Source organism: Egretta garzetta, unplaced genomic scaffold (assembly GCF_000687185.1).
Source record: "Egretta garzetta isolate BGI_Z169 unplaced genomic scaffold, ASM68718v1 scaffold133, whole genome shotgun sequence".
NCBI lineage: Eukaryota > Metazoa > Chordata > Aves > Pelecaniformes > Ardeidae > Egretta > Egretta garzetta.
Window position 1 is genome coordinate 1,134,276 of NW_009259111.1, and position 10,007 is coordinate 1,144,282.

The window sequence follows — 10,007 nt, forward strand, 5'->3', positions numbered from 1 at the left end:
AACTGGTGTAAATAACCCTGTACCTTTTGTGGCACTTCTCAGCTGCAGAATATGCAATGAATGGGAAGCACTGATTATTTATTTTGGGGTTTGAAGTTGTCAGGGATCATTACCATGATATTACACAGGAGTAATACAGCCCTCCTGCTGTATAGACAATCTAGGGGCGAGTTAGAGGCAGCACTGAATTAAGTACATTTGAGATCCCACTTATACTGTTACTAACGAAAGGACCTTTCTGATGCCTTTCCAGCTTAAACAGTTGGAGCTGTGTGTACGCAGTAGGTTTCCTTTTCTTTTAGTCATGTGGTACATAACTGGACTTGCTTCTTTGTGTCCGCCGGCAGTTGGGTTCTGCTGCATTTTCCCTTTATGGATGATCCCGGTTGAGAAGTCTGCTAATCTCCATTGGACTTGACAGGGAAAAATATTAGGGGTATGGTTTTGAAACTGAAAAGCACAGCACTATAATAAATTGTGGCGCTCTGGCTGAACATGAGGATAAAATTCATTCCAGACCCTGTGTTCAAACGGAACAGTTTATGAATGGAAGCGCAGCCCCTGGATTGTATTTCAGCATTAGTCTCTGGTTTGGAATTGTGCTATTTCCAATATAGACAAAGATATGTATTTTATAAACTTTCATTCTTCCACTGTTCAGATTGTTCAAATATAAAATCCCTTGTGCTGGAGATGGCTTTCGAGCGTATGCCATAGGAAAAACATTTTATTTTTGAAAAGAAGAGTAACTGTTGTCTGTAGTTTACGTATTGAAAATAGCCTTATATTAGGCTGAAGGAGAAGTGGCTAATGCTCAGAGGGATCACAACTATATTTGTGCTCTGCCTCCATTTCTCATATCCGTGTCTTGTCCTATGGTTATCACCTGTGCATCAGCTCTGTCACCTGTCAGACAGGGATAACTCTGCTAGACGGTGTCACAGCCTTGTGCGTTGCTTACTATTGTCTGATACAATCAGTTGTTGAGATGAAAGCCCCTAGCTGTAGTAAATGTGAATTAGTATTGATTACAGTCAGATGGACAAGCTGGAAGACAATAATGTTGTAGTTATCAAGGAAACAAACAAATTAAAAGAAAACATGCTTAAGCAGCATGTATTGGGAAATTAGGCGTCTTGGACTGAAGTGTATAAATTTTCTAGCCCCTGCTGCAGAGAAACAGCAGCTGAGAAATAGATGCTTAAAGATGAAGAAGGAGCCAAAACCTCCTGTCAGTTAACACACTGTGGTTTCACCCACTGCTTAAAACCGTTTAGTTTTAAACCTCTCAGATGGATTATGTTATAATGCTGACAGAAACAAAAATGAGATGCGAAAAGAAAAGCTTAGGCAAAAAAACTGAGGTGTGATTTTTACATCTGTTAACTGGAAACTTAAAGTTTTTTATTTATTCTTTCTCACTGTGATATTTAAAGATGCTGAGCTCCTATAACTGGCTGAGAAAAGGTAAATTCTATTTTAAGGACATATTCATGTCTGTCTTCATTCTTGCTGGTTTTGCCAGGTCATAGTTTTAAAGCATAGAAATGTCAGGGTTTTTTTTCTTTGAAGTAATAACAGATATTTTCTAAGTAACAGCACATGAAGTTTGGAATAAAAGCTGAGACATGGGCAAGGTTTTCAAAAGCAGCTGTTTGAGTTGCACCTGAGAGAAGTGGATAGGGACAATACAAGCAGCTCATTTTGACCAGTTTGCTACTGGTGTCTTTATGCATATTGGGCAAGCAGAGATAGATGACTGCTTGTATACTGGACTCTGGTGAAGTAGTGCTGGCCTACCTCTGCAGAGAATTTCCTGTTTTCCTGTTCTGAAAGAGGTGGTGTTGCCCAACCCAGCAAAAGCCTAGGAGTAAAGTGTCTCATCCTCTCTTGCCAACTGACTTCAATTTACCTAATACTGAAATCAGCTGAGTTACTCTGCATTTAGTCCAGGCAGCTGGAAACAGAAATTGTCACTTTGATTTTCAGTTAATACTAAACTTAGGAGCACAGATTAAGATATTGTTAAGAAAGATTCTTCAGAAAATGCTAATTTATTGTGGTCCATGCATCATCTTTGCAGCAAAACAGGAGAAAAATACTGCTAATAATACAGGGTTCACATGTTTATTGATGTCTAGGAATTTCTTCAGCACTTAACTAACAAGAGAGAGTTTTGGGTTTACTTTGGTTTTAGTAATTAATAAGGAGATGTAGGTGCTTTGGTCAAATAGAACACCCAAGCAGTCTTTTAAAACATCAATTACTCTTATTTTAAAATAAATGGGAAGAATTAAAAATGGCTCAGGGTAACCTGGTAACAGGTTTCTTATTTCAAAGAGCAAGTTGTTACAGAGCTATAACAACTAGTTAGGAACATGAGCTGGGCTGAATTGGACAGGTACCTAAATATGAAGAAGGCCTGGAATTTCATGAAGTTAGGGACTCTAGAGCCACCAGGAATCAGTGCCTCAGGAAGGGAGTCCCAGGGAATAGCCACAAAGAAGAAATAGGAAAAGTCTACAACAAAAGGAGAGAAAAACTCATGGGGAAATAATGGTGCATTTTTTGAGGTCAAAAAGCATAAATACAAAGTGAGGACTTCCAGAGATGAAGTTGGATTAGACACTGCTAAGGATATTGAAACAAAATGAAGTAGTTTTCCTCCCCAAATTTATGAAAACAGAAGTAGGAAAGAGGCATGGGATGGGTGGGATAGTTAACATGAGAAGAGTGGGTTAGTGACTAGTGACTGGACAGCATATGCAGAAACTAAACTGTGCTCTGCCTCCATTTCCAAGGGAGTGAAAAGAGGGATGAAAAATGTCAACCTCATGGATGAGATTGAGCATGGAAGCAAAGAAGAAATGCTAGAATAAAAGGCACTTGAAAACAGCTGGTCCAGCAACAAACCTTTAAGGGGCAGGACTTCTACCATGTGCTTAGAAATTGCAAATATCGTATCTGTGTTGCAGAAGAGGAAGAATGCAGGCCAGTGATTCTGATCATGATAAACCAAACTTGGAAGGAAAGGCTATGTGGAGTCTTGGAGTTTAAAAGTAAAATGTAGATTGTGCTGACTAATTTGATAGCTCCCTCTGATAGCCCTATTCCAAAGTCAGGAAAGTGGCAGATCTGTCCTCTTTGGACTTCTGCTTGGTAGCAGAACCACGGTGGAAACTACCAAGTGAGAGAGATTTTGGAATCAGTAGCACGATGGGAAGTGACTTGATAAAGATGAAAAGGTAAGGCTAGTGTTGATACAGTGATGTCATGTTGTAGGGAAGTTATTAATGAACTGCCATGAGAGTACCCTGAGACTGGTTTTGTCCATAATCTCCATTAAAACATTCATTAAAAGGAATATACTAGTTAAATTTGCTCCTCCTCCACAGCTGAGTTGGTGATTTTTAAGACAGAAGTAACTGAAATGGCATGGCAGTGCCATCACCTGAAGATGAGGATAAGAACCTGTGTGAGCTGATTAGTGGAAAAAAATGTGGTAAAAACAGAAAACCTGATCTATTGTGCATATTTTTGTTGGGAGAGGCACAGAGGAGGCTGCCTCTGGCATGCTGTGGGTGATTCTGGTCGTTCACATTCAAACAGGTCATATTTGACCTGGAGCAAGCACAGGGAATAGCTGTCAGGATGCTCAACATCACAGAAGACCAAAAATGGAGGCTGGGAGGAACTTTGATATCTCTCTATAAATGAACTAGGGAAGAATCAGAAGACAAGCGATCGGCAATTTAGACTGAAAATGATGTTGTTACAAGAACTAGGGATTGTCTGAAGTGGCAGAGGGAGCTAGGGTTACTACACTGGCAGATCTTTTGGATTCCTTACTTTCTTTGTAGAGGGGTTACTTACATCTTTCCTTTCCAACTGATAATTATGATTTTAAATTTTGTTTGTTTTCTGCTTTAGTTCAGGTTCCCTTAATACCCTTCACTGGTAAGGAGGTGTGCAGGCAGCAAAGTAGGAAAGGGTGTTGCAAGTTTTTTACTGAAGTTTTGAAAATTGTTACACAATTGAGATAAATCATGAGAACTAACATGCTTGTGAATTGTTGTTAAGAATGTTCTTTTAAAACAGAGGGTAGGAATCTGGGTCAAATCCATTTTGTTAAGTGGTGTTTTAAAATTCTTCTATTGCCAAAGCATTAGTTTAAATAGTTATTTGTCCATGCATTTCTGTTTTTGGTTTCTTAATGGAAGTGCCAAGGTAGATCTTTTTTTATGCTTTTCTGTCCATAAACCATAACTTGACTATTTTCCAAACAGTATTTTTAATCATAGAGTAGCTGCTTCCGAAACCAGTTCATAAGGGTCTGTTCACTGACTGAGAAAGGAGGTGTGGGGTTTTTTTTTGTTGTTGTTTTTTATAGAGCCCAAAGAGAACTTGAATTTTCATACCCCCTAGCCCAAACAAACCCCAGCCCCTGTGTTTTGCCCACTTTTGAAGGGATTACTGAGGACTTTAGTAAGAACAACAATGAGGAGAAACTGAGACTAAATGTGCTAATTAACTTTCAAAGAGATCTGTACGGAAAGTAGGAGCTTGTTTTAGATTCAGTCACATTTGACTCTTTCTGTCACATCCTTTAGACTCTAAACCTGATGAACTGACTGTCTGCTCTGTCTGTACAAAGCACGCAATGCTGATGTTTCTACACCCATACCATCTTCATTCATAACATATGCTTAGGAAGACCCTACCTCACCTCCCCTGCCTCCCCACGTTGGTGTGGAACCTTTCATCTCCCTGCAGCCCTGAACAAGGGCATATAATTAAAATGCCACTTGTTGGCTAAGACGAAGACTCAAATTACTTGGCCAGTCCAAACAGGGCCTTTGGATCCCTTTGTTCAAAGTCAACATTTCTCTTTCCCTCCCCAGTTCCTGTGATTGTTATTTTGAGCTTGTAGAACTCACTGGTGCTATTTAAAGTAAGTCTTAGAAATAAGATTCAGCCTAAAATACAGTGGCCCTTGGCCTTAAGTCCAGTTGCCTGAACTCCTTTTGATGCCTAGTGGAAGCTATAGGGGCTCTTAATCATTCAGACAAAACTCTGTTTGTTTTGGGAATAAAAGTACTTCAGGATTCAACCTGTTGGCACAAAGAGTATGTGCTGTGAGAAAGTTACTGTCAGACAGACAGGTGTTAAAACAGTGCACCTTTCCTACTTGTGAACTACTACTGTTGACAGAAAAACTAATAGTTCATAGAAAAAAATTCTGTCTCCAGTTGCAAGTGTCCTGAGCAAGCAGACTAAAATGCTCGATTTTTGAGTAAGCTGATTTCACTGAGCTTTTGGGCTGACAGCTTTATCAGCAGGGATAAATTCTCTAGATCAAAAAGCAAGTAGTTCCCATCTCTCTGGGCATGGTGTTTTTCTGTAATCCTGGCCATGTCCTTTCCTCATCTTCATATCTGTGCAGCGATTGATTTCTGAAACAGGAACCTGTAATCTTAAACTCAGTAACTGATTAAGAAGCAAGGTGCCCTCTGTACAGCCCATTTAAAGACAAGAGTATTTCTAATTTAGTCTTTGTTTCTCCTTAGGTGGTTGAGTTTCCAGGTGACTGGACAAGTCTGGCAGTAGTAATAACAGAAGATGGAGGTTTTGCACTATGTAGTGCTAGATAAAATATCAATCAAAAGTTGACAAACTGTATGTGAAACAAGTAGAGTTCTTGACTAACTTAAAACTGAGTAAACACTTTTTACCTTGGTTTACCCTTGACCTTACTGAATTTTTCAGATGTTACCCAGTTAAGTCTGATCCATTGACATCAAAGCGATGTTGTTGTCTAACAGCACAATGAACAATGGGGCTTGGTTGAAGCAGGGGAGCTTTGAAAGAAAAGTTTTAGCTGGCAAATAGCTTTTATTTTTTCCATGAGAAAAAGAAAAGTTTTTACTGAAATAGATGTGCTTGTCCTTAGTATAGGTGAAATACCTTGTTGGCAGAGTTTTGAGAGATTTCTGTAACACATTTAAAGAGGTTACTAAGGTGTTTCCTCATGTGGAGTTTTGGATCCATGTTTTCTGTGTATTTTTATTTGGCATCTGTTTGTGGAGTTACTCTGAGTTATGCTGTATTGATTGACATGCACCTGAAGTCTCCCTCTTGTTTCTCTTAAGGAGTGTGATTCTTGATGCCTGAAAGCCTCATTCTGTGAGGCAGGAGTGAAAAATATCTTTTGAGAAATGTGAAGCACATATGCCCTAGCTTAATACTTTTGCATTGAAAGAATTGCCTGCTTAAAGCAGTAACATCCAGCTTATATCAGCCGTGCTGAGGGTGATTCACCTTTTCAAAAGCACCTAAACGACTCACACAGTTGCGTGGTATTGACTTTCAGTGATACTTTGGCTCCTGAGTACACAAATCATTGCTGGGTATGGGAATAAGACTTCTGTTAAGTGTTTCTGAGAATTGTATGAAGGTAGTGTTTGGTACTTGCCTGGAGCAGTGGTGTCTGGTGGAAGTCTGTTCTCTTGCAGCAGGAGAAGAACAGATGTTATGCACCAAATCAAATGAGCTGGGAGGAGATAAAAGGAGGAGTGGTGAGAGGTTGGAACAAGTAGAAGCCTGGCTCTGCTTCACCTCTAGGCAGATACATGCCCATATGCGTTCCCTTGATGCCGAGCTGCTGTACTTACCTCTGGGTTGTTCAGTTGCCCATGTGGTAATTCCTGCACGGGAAGGTTCATTTGGTGCTTTGCAAAACTGCCTTTGAATAGTCTTATGTGCACCCACATAGAGATTGTACCGTATGTGTTGGCATGTTAAAGACTTCCATAGTAGCACGTGTTTCCTTTTGGGGAGCATCTCTACGTTGGCACAGGTATACTGTACCTCTCACACAGCACTGAAAATGAATGCTCACTCTAGCACTTAATGTAGCACTTTTAAGTGCAGAAGATGCTGAAGAAGCTACTCTCTCTTCCCTAAAAATTATGTCTAGGGAAAGGATGGACTGATTAATCTCAGCATAGTAAAACAGAAGTGCTGGATACGTTATTGTGCATTAAATATTCTTTAGTTATAGATTTAAGTGTTGGGCTGTCCTGTAAGAGTGTAGCCATAGTTAGCATCTGAAAGAACTCGCTGTCAACAGTCTGTTCAGTTTCAGCGACGTTATTCATAAGATTCATTCCTCCCCCCAGCTGTTTCCATAAACTGAAAGACTTAATTTCAGTTTATAAGTGCTATTTCCCTATTGTTCATGCCCACAGCTATTTTCCATGCACAAATATCCATCCCCCCAAGAAAAGAAATCCTGACCCTATAAAAGGAGTGTTCCTTTGAGGAGAAAGTCCAAAATGGCACAGTATCGGCATTGCCATCTGCAAAGCTTCGACAGCTGGTATTTCTCTGTTGCGTATCTGCGGCTGGGTGGGGATATTGGGCACAGAGCAGAATGAGTGGGGTGTGGTTGCATTACCAAAGGGTGCTCAGTTTTTGTGTTGTGGCTCCAGTTTTCTCATTAAAACTGGAGGGGACAAAACTTCCTTCTGGGAGAACTGAGTGGAACAGTTGCTCGACGGTTTGGTGGTACAGCTACAGTAAGAGGAGAATTTGTCGCTCAGAGAAACTCCAACTGTATTGCCTTTTTAATAGGAAGACTGGTCAAATGGTTAACAAAATAGAAATGTCTGGAACAGCAGAGATAATACCTTGAAATTGTGCCATAAAATTAATCTGCAGTTTGAAAAAAAGACCTCTAACTTCAAACCATCTTCATACATGTATTTTCTTTAGAGCCCTACCTGGAGTATTGCTGCTGTGAAGATTCAGCTAAACTGAATTTCATGTTTTTCACACCCTTAGGCTTCCTAGGCTCAGAAAAAGGATCTTTAGCATGACTTGCATCTAAAACATGGGATAAAGAAATCCCCTTATTTATGGATGTCCCACTGTGCATTCTTCCTTCAGGTTAAACAGGAAAAGGTTTATCTGGTAAAAATGAGGTAGGAGTTCAGATTGTCACAGATATTAGGCACCCACCAGAAAAGAGATGCAGTCATTCCATCAGGAAACTGCAGGAATTTGTGCTCTGCAGGAACCTGTGAATCCTGGTGCATTCATAACTCCTACAAATTTCAAGGCAAATTATAAGTTAAAATACCATATTTCCAAATCATGAGAAGAGTAGATAGTCGTAAAAGATATTTGAACAATATTCATAATCTTGTAAGTCATTACCTTTTGGAGTCACAAAGGCATTTGTTTTGTTCTAGGACGAAATCTGCTGTTAGTCAGCTTTTGCCTGCTGTGTGCTAGGCAGAGGTACGATTCTCTCTGTCTCTGTAATCAAATCACCATTCCATCATCATAAAAAGTTTTACAGGTATTTACTTACCTTTTGGAGGACTAGGACTGAGTTTTGAATGAACTGTGGCCAAGTTTGTGGTATCAACTGGAAACCATGTGGAATTTGGTAATGCAGACTTCATGCCAGACAAAACTGATTCACTTCTGTCTTGAATGTTTAGATTTGTTCGTTAATCAAACCCAGGAAAAAACATATTCACATGCAGCTAAAACTGAAGAGTTTTAACATAATAGATTTTACAAGCCTCACAGGCCTTATTTGTTTTACGATGATGAAATTTTTAGTAGGAAAGCATTATTTATACTCAGTGTGTATACTTTATTCTAGCTAATTTACTTGCGGGAAGACAAATTTTGTTTGTGAAGTTTGTTAACAAATTGTGTGTGCAGCATTGTGAATATATATAACTGCGTAACTGCACAAACTTATATATCTGTAATAATTTGTCTATTTGCAGATGTACATTTTCAATTCTCTGCTTACAGATATTGAAAAGATCAGTGTACATACAAGTGAACTGAAGGAGTAGGAGACCCCCCCCATCATGTGGGGTACGATGTAATTTCTGGTATCATGCTCTATGAACACTCCTCTATGAAAGGAGTGACTGAAACTAGAGTTTAGCTGATAACTGCCTAAGCATAAACTCTATGAAAGCAGAGTAGAATTCAGGTTTTCCCTTTCATTAGGTGAACTATATGCTATGATGGATCGTAACAAAATCTGTTTTGACATTTGTTTGATGAGTTGTATTGGGAGTAGACAGGTGTAATTCTGAAGGTCAGGTTGATCAGAGTTACTTTTCTATAGTAACCATGCTTTAAAAGAGGCAATAAAAATATTGTTGTATAGGGACTGGATCCAAATTAGACCTCTGCTGTGTTCAGCTTAAAACCATAAGAAAAGAGAAAAGGAGGATGGATGCCAACTTCAGTGCTGGGGTGTACAACACGACCATTCAAAAGTTTGCTCAAATATGGACTCCCATGAGATGGGGAAAGTTTGAGTCAAACTTTGCTGTAGGCTCATTCACTTCTGGAGTGAGAGAGCACATGTGTTCAGATAATAGTTCTTACACCCTGGCCTTGTCTTGAAGAAGATATTTCCATATGGGTGTTATACTGAATTTACCCTACTGCGTGTGGAATGCTCTCTGCTTGGCGAGAGGCCAAAACATTCCCTGCAAGGGAGAAGGGGCTGAAACTGTATCTGATCTGAGTGTTAATCTACGTCCCTCAGGCTTATCCTGTGGCCGTTTCTATGTTGCAGAGGCAATGCTGGATGTGCCTTTTCAATGAGATCATTGCAAAATCAAATTGCTATTAAATTATATTTTACTCACAGTTTTGAATTGAGTTAAAGTAGGAACATCAGTGCTAAAACTTTGGGTAGAAATGCTGGTGCTGGAATGACACTCCAAATGCTGTCTGGATAAAATTAATCATTTCACACAAATATTTCAAGTTCACATTACATGTTTTAATATTGTTATACATAAGCGATAGCACATTACGGCACTGCAGCCAATCTGAAAACAAGGAAGAGGGCCCTATTCCTGAACGCGCTGGCTACTTGTTCTTCCTGGACACATCCGGCTGAATGGAAGGGAGTGGGATCATGCTTTCTTCTCGAGACATGTTTTTGAGGGTGCATGCTTGCG